We start from the raw sequence: 14,791 nt of genomic DNA, 5'->3' as shown, positions 1-14,791 counted from the left end.
TATAAAACCACTGGGAAGACCCTTTTTCTTTTCCCTCGTAAACTTTTTCCAACCATTGGTGAAGATACTGAAGCATAGAGCATGCAGTTTAAAAAATCTGGTTCTGTGACCTGAATGTGTAGCTCAGTTGAAAGCATGCTCAGCCTGTTTGTTGCCCCGTGTTCAATTCCTACTACTGTACAATACCAGGCTGTAATTCAGGAATCAGTAGATAAAGTCAGTAGAATCACATCAAACTCCAGCTATTTTTCACAATCACTGAGTCAGGTGACTTGGTATTTTGGAGAATCAGTTATGGCATCATATAGACTTCAGTACTTCTCTGAGCTAGAGAAATGTCCTTTGACATTTACTACAGCATCTACTCTTTGGTACTGCCTCTCCTTTTTGAACTGCTCATAGGTCCAGAAATGAAGGAGCAAAAGCTGACCATTAGCCCTTTGTATCGACTAGTAAAATACTCATTTCCCATTTCCATAAACTTATTCTCTGTTAGTGTAGTGGTCTCTGTTATTAAGAAGGAAATATCTCATTCCTTCTTCCTATATTATCACTTTTTATCACTTAGTTATTACAAGCAACATTCCATACTTTCTTGCATTGTTTTTCTCTCTAAATCTCTTTCAATATGGGCTTTCTGTGCTTACTCTTTTGGCTTTGAAGTCTGGTGAACAAGCCATTTTTCTGACAAACTACACTTATAGGTACTACAGGAGTAATCTACCATGCCCAGTGAGAGCACATAACTCTGGACTTCACTTGTTTCTGAATCTGGAGCTAGAGGAAAGTGCTCTGGAACTAACAGGTGTGATTTATTGTTGGAAGCCGGCCTGCAGTTCACAAGAAATGGGGTACACCTGGGAAGCAAGCCGGGGCTGAAAAGAGAGGGGAAACTAGGCGGTCAAGAGAAAGAATGGAGCTAAGTCACGTTTCCTGATCAAAGCTCAAATGTTTAATGGCAAATGCACTTATAAAGGGGAGGAGACTCATCCCCGCCAATTCATGCTTGGAGCCTGAACCAGGATAGGGTGTAGACTCCAGAATAGCTCAGTGGCCTTCCAGCAGGTAGCAGTATCTTGAAGGGGAACAGCTGCAGTGGCTTAACAATGGAGTGATCTAGGGAGGAAGGCTCCACTGGGTAATCTCCTTAGTGGCAGCAAGGTCAAGGTCTGGCTTAGCCTGCTTCAGGCTGGAGGAGGTTTCAATTTATCCTGATTACACTGATACTATATGTTGGAGAAGGTAGAACACATTATAATGTAGGATACCTCTCAGGGCATGTCACGATGACTGTTTATTTTCATTTACATCACAATAAATGTGTAAGAACCCAAGTCAGGCAGATGTGTTAGTTGCTCAGACATTCCAATAATTCAGGTTTTCCTTATCCATCCTGGGTCAAGCTTATAAATATCTGAGGAAAAGTGAGATATGAAATTTGAAAATGAGCACATCAATTATAGATAAGGACCCATACACATGTGACTAGTTACATTGACCAGTGATTTTAAGAAATATTTCTTCTATCTTGCAGACATATTTATGTATGCCAAATATTTTTATTTTTTTCTCATTTTGTCTCACTACCATAAATGTTGTAAGGAGAACAATATAGATATCAGGCAATTTTACATGCATTTATATTTGAGAATATCAAAGGCAATTGTGATTTTCAATAGGACTTTGTATTCACTTTTGGATAAAAGATCAGTGGATTCATTTGATTGTATGAAGGTGGAGGTATGAATGATATTATCTTTTTAAATAAAATTAAAATTTTAAATATTTAAAATATAAATTATATTAAAATATGATTTACAAGGATGTATATAGGAATGAAATTGACAAGAGTTGATGGGAATGGTTAGACTTTCGTGTCAATATTTTAGAATATAGTAAATGAGCAAATATTATCTGAGATCTTTACATTCTTTCATTTCTATCAACCCTATCAATCTGACTTAAAGAAAACTGTTTTTAATGGTCTGATTGCACCAGAACCAATCAGTTGTGAGTGGACTTTATGAATATAGAGCAAAATCTATGGACTGAACTATTAGTATGGCACTTTTATAAAGTGTTTGAGGTCTTGTTCTATAGGGTTCTGTTGATGTGATAAAACATCATGACCATAAGAGCCACAAGAGAGAAAGGGCTTATGTTATCTTACACTTGTAGATAAAAGACCATTATTGAGAGAAGCCAGGGAAGGAACTCAAATATGGCAGAAATTGAAGCTGAAGCAATGGATGAGTGCTTCATCCTGGATTTTTCTCCATTGCTTACTGAGCCTGATTTTTTTTATATCACTCAGGAGCATCAAACCAGAGGTGAGCTGTAAGCTGTGTCCTCTCACATCAGAATAAAATCAAGGACATGTTCTACATATTTGCCTACATGCTCATGTTATGAAGACATATATAGTGGTTAATGATTAATGTTAACTTGTGTCAACAGAAAACATATAGTACTACTGAGCTGAAGAGCTAACTCAGTGTTTAAGAGCAGTTGTTTCTCTTTCAGAGGACCTGGGTCACATATCCACAGTTCCTCATCCAGGTGCACTTAAGAATTCAGTGCATGGGCAGAGCACCCAAAGTAAAGAAGTTTTCTGTCCTCTCTATTAGTTCCTGTAGCTGAATGACTTCTGTTTTGGTTCTATTTCAAAAAGACCAGGGCAGGACTCTGGTAGTATATTTTGGGGAAGACCAAAAATGAAAAACCATGGATCTAGGCCTGGGTACTAACTGATCTGGTCAGTATGCTGACTCTCCTTTATCTGCACAACCAAGGTAGCTTTCCAGCTACCTTGTCTAGACCATTCAATGTGACCATCAGTAGGAGGCAGGGTCAGCATTGCTCATGCCCTTGGAGTAGGCTCACTCATACCAACACCTCCAAAGCCAGCTCCACTGTGCTGCCCAATTGAGTCCCTGGTGACATTCTGTGATGTGCTGCAGCCTGCTAAAGTCTTATGCACTCACACCTTTGAGTCTGGCTCACTGTTGCCTTTGTTGTCAAGGCTCCACTGTGTTGCCCAGGTAGGTTCAGGGCATTCTGTTCTGAGTGCTACTGAATGCTCTCATGCCTACCCAGGGAGGGCATGCTACATGAGCTCTCTCATGCTACCCTACTGTAGCAGGTGAGAGGTGAGAATGGGAGGGCATCGCCTCTCTGTTGTGCCACTCAATGGCAAACAAGTGATTGGGTCAGCTTTCACACATTCACATCCTTGTATTGGCTTACTCACACCACCACAACTAAGAACAGCTCCAATGTGCTGCCTGGGTAATGTGAACTTCCTGCTCTTCTGAGTGGTACTATATGTGAGAGGTGGTGCTACCTCTCCAGAGTATCATAGCAATGAGGGGTGGGGCCAGTTCTGCACAGCCCTTGTACATTCACATTGTCCCAGATCACAGGCATCCCCATGTTCTCCATGGTAATATGAGCCATGGGTATTAAAACTTCGCAGCCTGCTGCTGAGCCAGGAACCAGACATAAGCCTCAGTAGCAGCTTGGGTTGAGATCTCACCATGGTCCCAGGTGACTCCACTCACAACAGGCTATTCCTCTTCACCCTTGAATCTCCAGTTTCATCTCTCCTCATAATGCTTGAGGTACTCTGCCTCTCTTTCTCTACGTTCTGTCCACCACATACATTTTGATGGGTCCTACTGTAGGCTAGACACACAGCTGGTGGGTCTCTGAGTGACCAACCCTGTCTGCAGTGGATGGTATGGCAGCAATGGGGCCTCTAGGTGTGCACAGCCCTCCTGTGTGGCAAGGCAGTGGGCAGGTGTGTGGACATGGCAGCATACAGGTCTCACTCTGTTTTTGTCAACAATAAAAATAGACATTATGACACATCCTTTCAGGAGAGATATGGTACCAGAGGAGTGCTCTCAATCCTAATCTCAGAGGTAAGATCACAACTTTCACTCCAACAACTGTCTAAAGCAAGACCTGCCAGGAATGCACAGGACACAGGAATAGCAGAACAGCTGGATCCTTCCAGTCTCCATCTGTGCTCTAAACCTAAGGCTGTCCCACAGATCTCCACATACAAATTCAACCCATGAGAGAGCTCATCTCCCCAGGAGTGCTGACAGACATAAGATCACAGGCTCACAGGCCCACACAAGGGACAAACTCCAACACAATAGAGATAACCAATGGCAAAAGGCAAGCACAAGAACCTAAGCAACAAAACCCAAGGCTATTTGGCACCAGCACAACCCAGTTCTTCCACCACATCAAGTCCTGGATCCTCAATACACCAGAAAAGCAAGGTTCAGATTTAAGATCACAAGGACATAAATAACTCCCTTAAAGAAATACAGGAGAACACAGGTAGGTAAACAGCTAGAAGCTCTTAGAGAGGGAACACAAATCCCTTAAATAATTACAGGAAAACACAATCAAACCGGTGAAGGGAATGAACAAAACCATTCAAGATCCAAAAAAGAAATCACAAAGGGAGACAACGCTGAAGTTAGAAAACCTAGGAAAAGATCAAGAGTCATAGATGCAAGCATCACCAACAGTATACAAGAGATACAAGAGAGAATATCAGGTGCAGAAGATACCATAGAAAACATTGACAAAACAGTCAAAGAAAATACCAAAAGCAAAATGCTCCTAACCCAAAACATCCAGGAAATCAAGGACATAATGAGAACATGAAACCTAAGGATAATAGGTATAGAAGAGAATGAAGATTCCCAAATTAAAGGGCCAGGAAATATCTTAAACAAAATTATAGAAGAAAATTTCCCTAACTTAAGAAAGAGATTCCTATGAACATGCAAGAAGCCCACAGAACTGCAAACAGACTGGAGCAGAAAAGAAATTCCTCCCATCACATAATAATCAAAACACTAAATAAAGAAAGAATATTAAAAGCAATAAGGGAGAAAGGTCAAGTAACATAAAGGCAGACCTATCAGAATTCCATCAGACTTCTCACCAGAGACTATGAAAGCTAGAAAGGAAAACTCCAATGTAAGGAGGGAAACTATGCCCTAGAAAAAGCAAGAAAGTAATCTTTCAACAAACCTAAATGAAGAAAGCCACATTTACAGAATCTCAACTCTAACAACAATAATAACAGGAACCAACAATTACTTTCCTTAATATCTCTTAATATCAATGGACTCAATTCCCCAATAAAAAGACATAGACTAACAGACAGGCTACAAAAATAGGACCCAACACTTTGCTGCATACAGGAAACCCATCTCAGTGACAAAGACAGACACTACCTCAGAGTAAAACACAGGAAAATTTTTTCCAAGCAAATGGTCCCAAGAAACAAACTGGAGTAGCCATTCTAATATAAAATAAAATCAACTTTCAACCTAAAGTTATCAAAAAAGATGATCAAGGACAGTTTATACTCATCAAAAGTAAAATCTACCAAGATGAACTCTTAATTATGAACATCTATGTTCCATATCCAAGTGTAAGTGCACCCATGTTCATAAAGAAACTTTACTAAAGCTCAAAGCACACATTGCACTGCACACAATAATAATGTCAGACTTCAACACCCCACTCTCAATAATGGACAGATCATGTAAACAGAAACTAAACAGAGACACAGTGAAACTAACAGAAGTTATGAAACAAATGGATTTAACAGATATCTATAGAACATTTTATCCTAAAACAAAAGGATATACCTTCTTCTTATCACCTTATGATACCTTCTCCAAAACTGACCATGTAATCATTCACAAAACAGGCCTCAACAGATACGAAAATATTTAAATAATTCCATGCATCCTATCAGATAACCATGAACTAAGCCTGGTCTTCAATACCAACATAAATAATAGAAAGCCTACATATAATTGGATGCTGAACAACACTAAATGATAATGTGGTCAAGGAAGAAATAAATAGATTCCACCTCACACCAGTCAGAATGGCTAAGATCAAAAATTCAGGTGACAGCAGATGCTGGCGAGGATGTGGAGAAAGAGGAACACTCCTCCATTGTTGGTGGGATTGCAAGCTTATAAAACCACTCTGGAAATCAGTCTGGCGGTTCCTTAGAAAATTGGACATAGTACCACCGGAGGATCCAGCAATACCTCTCCTGGGCATATATCCAGAAGATGTCCCAACCGGTAAGAAGGACACATGCTCCACTATGTTCATAGCAGCCTTATTTATAATAGCCAGAAGCTGGAAAGAACCCAGATGCCCCTCAACAGAGGAATGGATACAGATAATGTGGTACATTTACACAATGGAGTACTACTCAGCTATTAAAAAGAATGAATTTATGAAATTCCTAGGTAAATGGTTGGACCTCGAGGGCATCATCCTGAGTGAGGTAACATAATCACAAAGGAACTCACACAATATGTACTCACTGATAAGTGGATATTAGCCCAAAACTTAGGATACCCAAGATATAAGATACAGCTTGCTAAGCACATGAAACTCAAGAAGAATGAAGACTGAAGTGTGGACACTATGCCCCTCCTTAGAATTGGGAACAGAACACCCATGGAAGGAGTTACAGAGACAAAGTTTCGAGCTGTGATGAAAGGATGGACCATCTAGAGACTGCCATATCCAGAGATCTATCCCATGATCAGCATCCAAACGCTGACACCATTGCATTCACTAGCAAGATTTTGCTGAAAGGACCCAGATATAGCTGTCTCTTGTGAAACTATGCCGGGGCCTGGCAAACACAGAAGTGGATGCTCACAGTCAGCTAGTGAATGGATCACAGGGTCCCCAATGGAGGAGCTGGAGAAAGTACCCAAGGAGCTGAAGGGATCCGCAACCCTATGGGTGGAACAACATTATGAACTAACCAGTACCCCGGAGCTCTTGACTCTAGCTGAATATGCATCAAAAGATGGCCTAATTGGCCATCACTGGAAAGAGAGGCCCATTGGACATGCAAACTTTATATGCCCCAGTACAGGGGAATGCCAGGGCCAGAAAAATGGGAATGGGTGGGTAGGGAAGTAGGGGGGAGGATATGGGGGACTTTTGGGATAGCATTGGAAATGTAATTGAGGAAAAGATGCAATAAAAAATATATATATATGTATGTATATATATGTATATATATATAAAGAAATTAAAGACTTTATAGTTTAATGAAAATGAAACCACAACATACCCAAACTTATGGGACACAATGAAAGCAGTCCTTCGAGGAAAACATATAGCTCTGAGTGCCTCCCAAAAGAAACTGGAGAGAGAATTCACTAGCAGGTTGACAGCACATCTGAAAGCTCTAGAACAATAAGAAGCAAATTCACCCAAGAGGAGTAGAAGGCATGAAATAATTAAACTCAGGGTTTAAATCAACCAAGTGGAAACAGAAAGAACTATACAAAGAATCTACCTAAACTTCAGAACACTGAGAGTTATAGATACACTGGTGCAAGGATTTTACATGGGACTTGAGGCTGTGATTCAGGTACCCGTCCTTGCACTGCAATGGCATTTACCTACTTATCCTTTGCCTTAGCTCAAAATGTTCTGGTTGTGAATTAAAACTACTCACAAAAGAGACTCTGTAAGAAGGGTGAAATGGATTCAGAAGTAGAATATGTCCTTTATTCTCCTTGCTGCCTTAGATCCACGCTGTTCCAAAGGTTCAAATTGAGAAGGTGAATGGGATAGGCTTTCCCACATTTGCCAAAACTGTGATGTGAGCATATGTCCAAACCTTGCTAGTATTTATTTATACATCTATTTTCACAACAGCCTTCTGATCCTTAATTTGAAACAATAGCACAAGTTCTGTCATGAACATGACAGATCATGTCTGTGATGCTGAGGATACTCTTTTCTGTATTTGGAAGTGGATTCAGGGACGTTTTCATCAATGCTAATTATCTCATAATTAGCTAACAATCCCCAGAACTGGTTGACTTCTGGAACTGGATTTACAGCTTGTGCACAGGTGCATCGTGGTTCCTTTGCACAAGGTGTCAGAGCTCAGCAGGTGACAAGGTAATTGCAGCTTTAGGTGGAGATGTGAACTCAGGGATCCTCAGGATCTATAACTGTACTGACTGGAAATTACCTAAGCTTACAGAGGGCTGCAGTCCTGACCCTTTTGTAGTAGCAGAGCTTAGTCCTGGTGAGTGATTCTTTTTAGTTCATTTTCCAGTTAGGTATGGGAATGACTGTGAAGGGAGGACATGAGAGGGGTTGGATAGAACAGAGGACTTCTTACAAGCCTCAAGATAGCTTCACCTGTGTAATTCACTGTTCTGTGTTGATAGAAAGATGAAAGAATGTGAAAAACAGCAGGCAAGAAGGTCCAGGGACATCAAGATATCTTGCCAGAGTATTTAGTCAGAGTATGAGGGTTTTAATATTCTAGATTTACTTTCCTCTTAATACAGCAGTTGGAGAATGCTACATTGTATGTTCAGAGTGTAGAACCATGGTACCTGTTCTGTATATTCATACACAGACACAAATATAACACGCATATATACAGAGACACTCAGAGATATCTGGTTTACTTGCACCTAGTAGTTGTGAGTGAACATCTGGTAATAGAATTTACCCACACACATTTCAGTACAGAAATATACAATTTATAAGTGATACTGATAAAACCCCAGCTTCTGGAGCCAAGACAAAAGTGTTGAAAATATTGACTTGGTTTCTGTGAATTATGGGGCTAAGAGGCTCTCAATAATGTGTCCCATTAAATTCTAAACCCATGATACTGAAACTACAAAACCATCTAACTCTCATATGAAAACAGTGACATTGCCAATAGGTAGCTAGTCTCTTAAAAAAAAATGCCATGTTGGCATCCCCTGCCTGTTTCCAGAGCCAGTATTTTGCAGCTAAGAAAACATGTAGTCCACTGCAGATTCCAGTACCTAACCCTCCTGATGTCCTTTTCTACTTGCTATTAATGTGGAGGTTCTGTCCTGGAAATTTACTCATTCTGTACTGCAAAAGCCACAGAGAAGTAAAGGGTTAACTTAACTATACTCTTGTATACAAAAAGGGGGAGTTAGCTTGTTCCAGGAAATACAAACACAAGGAAACAATAGCTGTCAGGTCATATCACATCATACCATTTCTGCTAGTAGCTTTAGATTTGCATTCCCCAGATTCTAAGACCTTGTCACTCTGACTTTGTTTTGCATAATCCCTTAGTCATATAGATGTATTGAAGTATTAGTAATCACCCACAATTTAGCTAAGTTTAAAGTGCACAATTTTACTATGATGCAAATATTCACAAACACTCACACACACACACACTTATGTTCACACTTAACTTATGTTAAGATTATGAACATATCCAGAGATTCTGCCAATATTACTCTTATTTAATACGGCTAGCTTCTCACCCTCACCCAGCCACAGGGAAACTAGTAAGTGCTTTTATGTTGCCATATTGTACACACACACACACACACACACATACATGCACACACACACACACACACACACACACACACACACACACACACACACACACACACACACACTCACACAGAGGAAAAAGAAGGTGTCAGATACCCTGGATGTAAAAGTTACAGGCAATTGTGACCTGCCTGTTATGGCAGATGAAAACTGACCTCAGGTCATCTGAAAGAGTAGCAAGTATTCTTAAACATTGAGCCATTTTTTCTACCACTGTGCATCATTTATTTGGGAAAAATCAGAGAAAGGGGAGTGAAGAGATGCCTTATCCGTTAAAATCCCCTTTTGAACTTATAGGATATCTAAAACTATGTTCACATCACTCATGTGTGGTAACTCACAACTGCAGAAACTGAAGATTCAGGAAATCTCACACCCCCGTCTTGCCCTTAACAATATTTCCACTAAAACACACACACACACACACACACACACACACACACACACACACACACACACACACAATCACGGTAAATATAAAATAGAAAATATGACATTTATTATTTGTTCTGAACATTCAGTATGAAGCATCTTGAGAGTTCTGAACTCTAATGTAAAACCCAATGTGGAAGAAGTAAATTTTAATCATTTACTGTTTCACTGACATCATTCTAAGCTATTTTATTGGGCAAGTAGGCCAGAAATGTAAGTGTTGGTGACTGTGAGGTGTTGCGTGTTTGTTCTGTGTTTAAGCTGATATCACAGAGCCTAGGCTGACCTCAGTCTAACAACTTACAGTAGGATGATCCTGAACTTTTTGATTATCCTACATCTTTCTACTAAGTGTTGAGGTTACAGACATGTTTCACCATAGCCAGTTAATGTAGTGCGGGGAATTCAACCAAGGCATTCATACATGCCATGAAAAATTTTAAGCATTCTACCATTTGAGCCACATCAAAGATCCAAAAAAATATACTTTCTATGTCCAATATTTTGATAAGACTCACACTTAAATTTTGATTTCTGCCTTTCCATTCTATTTGTTTTCTATCCCTGCATCTCACTGCAACACTCAAGGGTCACAACATTTTGTATGCTAGTTTTGCCCTATCTTCTGTTACTTAGGTTGTTTTGTTTTCCACAGAGAAAACTATGAAAAACCAACTAAGAGAGATTAAACCCATCTAATAGCATGGGTGGCAGAAATCTGTCCTCTATATCAAACGAAATGAAATAGACATATTAGTACTTGGAATGTTAAGTTAAATGCCATGTTAATTACCACAATTCTGCATTGCTTTGGGGGACTCAGTTTGTCTTTCTCCTTGACTTTGCTAACAGATATTGTCTTAGTCAGGGTTTCTATTCCTGCACAAACATCATGACCAAGATGCAAGTTGGGAAGGAAAGGGCTTTTTTCAGCTTACACTTCCATACTGCGGTTCATCATCAAAGGAAGTCAGGACTGGAACTCAAGCAGGTCAGAAAGCAGGAGCTGATGCAGAGGCCATGGAGGGCTATTCTTTACTGGCTTGCTTCTCCTGGCTTGCTCAGCCTGCTCTCTTATAGAACCAAGACTACCAGCCCAGAGATGGTCCCACCCACAAGGGGCCTTTCCCCCTTGATCACTAATTGAGAAAATGCCTTACGGTTGGATCTCATGGAGGCATTTCCTCAAATGAAGCTCCTTTCTCTGTGATAACTCCAGCTGTGTCAAGTTGACACAAAACTAGCCAGTACAGATATCATCTAAGATTGAGAATTGGAATCTTTAGCAAATTTGGTTCTGCCAAGGGTGCTTGAATTTTTGATTTACAACTCCTAGAGCAGAACTCATATAGAAGCAATTTTAGGTAAAATTTCTGCCTGTGTCAGCCCTTTCTGTGCTTTGGGAACTCAGTAATGATGTCTTTAGAGATGGCTCATGAGTAGAATGAATGTTTGAAAATGGACCTCAGTAAGCTGTCTCATTATAGGCTCTGCCATGACTGGAAACAATGAGTAGCAGGGTGCAACAACCCAGAGGAGCCCTCTGGAGAGTTGATCCTTTATCACTCAACCACCTCTGTCCTCCATTACTCAAATCTATTCTGTTCACAAATGCCAACTTTCAGCCCTGAAAGGATTTCTGCTGTTAGTGAGCTACTTATACTAGTACTTAGTTAGAGTAGCCTCAACTGAGTCTAGGCACAACCTCTGATATGGAAATATTACATACAATGTTAGAGGCCCCTGTTCTTATACATTAGATGTATCACTTTTCATGTGATTTAGTCATATCTTAATGTGCAAAATGGAAACTTGTTATTTCCTGTTTATTCTGTATTTCACTATCAATCTATATCTATCTATCGATCTATCTATCGATCTATCTATCATCTATCTCTATGTGTATGTGAGAGAGAGAACACTTACGAAGATGAGAGAGAGGCAGAGAGAGAGAGAGAGAGACAGAGAGAGATGAGAGAGACAGAGTTGGAGAGACAAAAGCAGGGACAGAGACACTGACAGAGATGGATGGGTAGAGGCATACCACCATGCAGAGAGAGAGGACTTAGGACAATTATACGGAGTCAGTTCTCTCATTCTACATTTATCTGCGTTCCAGCCTCCATCACAGGGATATTAAATATCTATTGATGATAATGAGAAATAAGTATAGTAGGCGAAACTAGTATAGCATGCACCATTTCTGAACACCAAACATTCTCTGTGTGGAAACATTTTATACTTGAGTTGTTCTGCTGTGTACTATTTTACACATTTATATTAGAAGAAAATAAACAGAAACTTTTTGGTACTTGCTGCTAATTAAATACTTACTAATTGTAATTACATTTCTAATTATATATTTGTATGTTTTATTTTTGAGATAATAATATAAACATATCATTCCAATGTCTCCTAAACTCCTCTCACATTACCCAATGCTCTTTTACAAATTTGTGGTCTCTATTTTCATTAATTGTTATACTAATTAAATTCACATAAAATATATGTATATACAAATATATTTTAAATGAAATCTACCCAGTCTATATAATATTACTTTTATGTTTTCATCACTGACACTCTTGCTATTGGATAGACAATTGAAAGTTCCCTGTCCTGGGAGGAATTTTTTCCCCAGCCTTCAGCATTCCTCAAATTTCTCTAGTTCTTAGTGTGAGTAGAGGCCTCATGGGCTTTCCCTATTAACATCAGAATGTCTATTCATGCCTTTAATTCAACTCATGTTTGTCAATATTTTGAAATTCCTTATTGTATGTTGGTAATGGTGATATTATATTCATGAGGTTTTTGGATTATCTGAGTTATAAGCATACCCATTTACATGTTTTTGCATACAAAGGGAAAGAATTGTAATAGTAATCTAAGGTTAGAAATAATAAAGACAGTTTTTTTTTTAATATAACAGAGAGTGCACTCTAGAATAGGAGAGTATATAAGCAGCAGAGAACATGCATTCAAAATGTACACTACTGGAATGTGTTATTATGGGTCTTTGCAGTTTAGTTACATAGCACATGACTCTTCCATGTTTTGATATTGTATTCTTTATCTGGGCACGCTCTATTTGATGAATAAAGCCCAGGTATGTCCAAACTTGCAGTCTTACTCTGGCAGCTGATCATTTTGATGTTAATTTTGATGCGAGAGGCAAGGGAGGAACATTGATTACTTAATTACACATCATGGCCTGCTCAGATTAATTTTTATCCAACCCTGCCCTGAGGGCCTATCCCCCCCCCAAGTTGGCAGAGTCTTCTTAAAAAACATTCATAAAGAGAATGCATGAGTATTGCCCATAATGTTATCTGATGACAACATCTCATCAGTTAAGCTTTTTTCTTCTAGTTGGCCTCAATATGGAGATGTGTGTGTGTGCATGCACACATGCATGTGAGTATATGCACGTGTGTAATTATAGTTTGTTTTTCTCCAAAATTGTTCTATGGTTAATGTACCAGTGACTTTATAGTAATTTCCAACTAGATCATTAGGTCAGCTACAGATAAATATTCTTTAACTTTTTCATGATAATTTTTTTGTAGAATTCTATTAACTCAGTATAACAGAAAAAATAAAACTAGTTGTTATAGGAGTCCTTCACTTTTTCCTGAAATCGTCTTCCTCTCCATATATAGAATACCAGTCTATTAAACTGCATATTTATGTCTCTGTATGAGCACAGCTGTCTTTTTTTTAGACTTATTTATTATGCATAGTGTTCTGTCTGCATGCCAGAAGAGGGCACCAAGATCACATTATAGATGACTGTGAGCCACCATGTGGTTGCTGGAAATTAAACTCAAGACATCTGGAAATGCAGTTAGTGCTCTTAACTTCTGAGTCAGCTCTCCAGCCCCAATCTGAGCCATCTCTCCAGTCCCAAACACTCCTATCTTATGATCAATTTTGCTCTCCAAATATTTATTTGGAACAGAAATTATAGCTTGTTGCTTTGACTCTTTCCCTTCATTACCTTTTGTTGTAAGCAGATTCTCATCTGCCATAATATGGATTGAGCCCATCAAGATAGTTATCAGAAAGTATAATTAGAGGCAGGGTGACCATTTTCCCTTCTTAAAATAGTGATGTGTACTACTGAACATATCATTGAACTTACTTTACATTACTGGTATAAGTCTCACTTGGCACGCAATATTCTTTTCCTTCCTTTAACACATATTTATTATTTTTTAATGTATGATTTTGTGTTTGACTGTGTAAGTTAATGTTCACTATATGAGAATGGATGCATGCAGAATCCAGAGAGTATCAGATACCCATGGAACTCAAGTGTAAGAAATAGTGAGTTCACTGATATTGTTGTTAAGTACAGAATCAGTGTCCTCCTCAAGAACAGCAAACTTAACTACTGACTGAGCCAGGTAACCTCTGCTTGTTTATCTGTTTTCCTTCTGTATCCAGTTATTCCCACAGAGTCTAACTATGTGACCTTGGCTGGCTTGGAACTCACCATATAGAACCACCTGGATCTACTTCCCAAGTGCTTGTAGTAAATCAACCGCCGTTCTTAAAATCTATTTTCTTAATTTATGTTTGCAGCATAATATCTTGACCCATGAGCTGTGAACTAAAGCTTAATTTTAACTGTCAAAACTTGTAAGAGATTAATTTAAATGCAAATACTTCATTTGCTTTTACAACATATATTTTATGAGGATATGACCAAAATTATAAAGATTAAATAATTGTAATATAAGTTTCTTCCAGAGAAGGGGGATAAGAGCAAAGAGAAGGAAAAAAATTCCTTTCACTGTATATCTATAGTAATTTCACTACTTATATTTATGTAGTTATTTAATAAGTTTTTAAAAATTAGTAATTTATTTATAAATACTTTTTACATATTGTTATGGAATCACTAGGTATGAATATATAT

This window comes from Mus caroli, unplaced genomic scaffold (assembly GCF_978045245.1).
Source record: "Mus caroli unplaced genomic scaffold, Mus_caroli_1 scaffold_18, whole genome shotgun sequence".
Classification (NCBI taxonomy): Eukaryota; Metazoa; Chordata; class Mammalia; order Rodentia; family Muridae; genus Mus; species Mus caroli.
Note: the sequence above shows the minus strand (reverse complement) of the source record.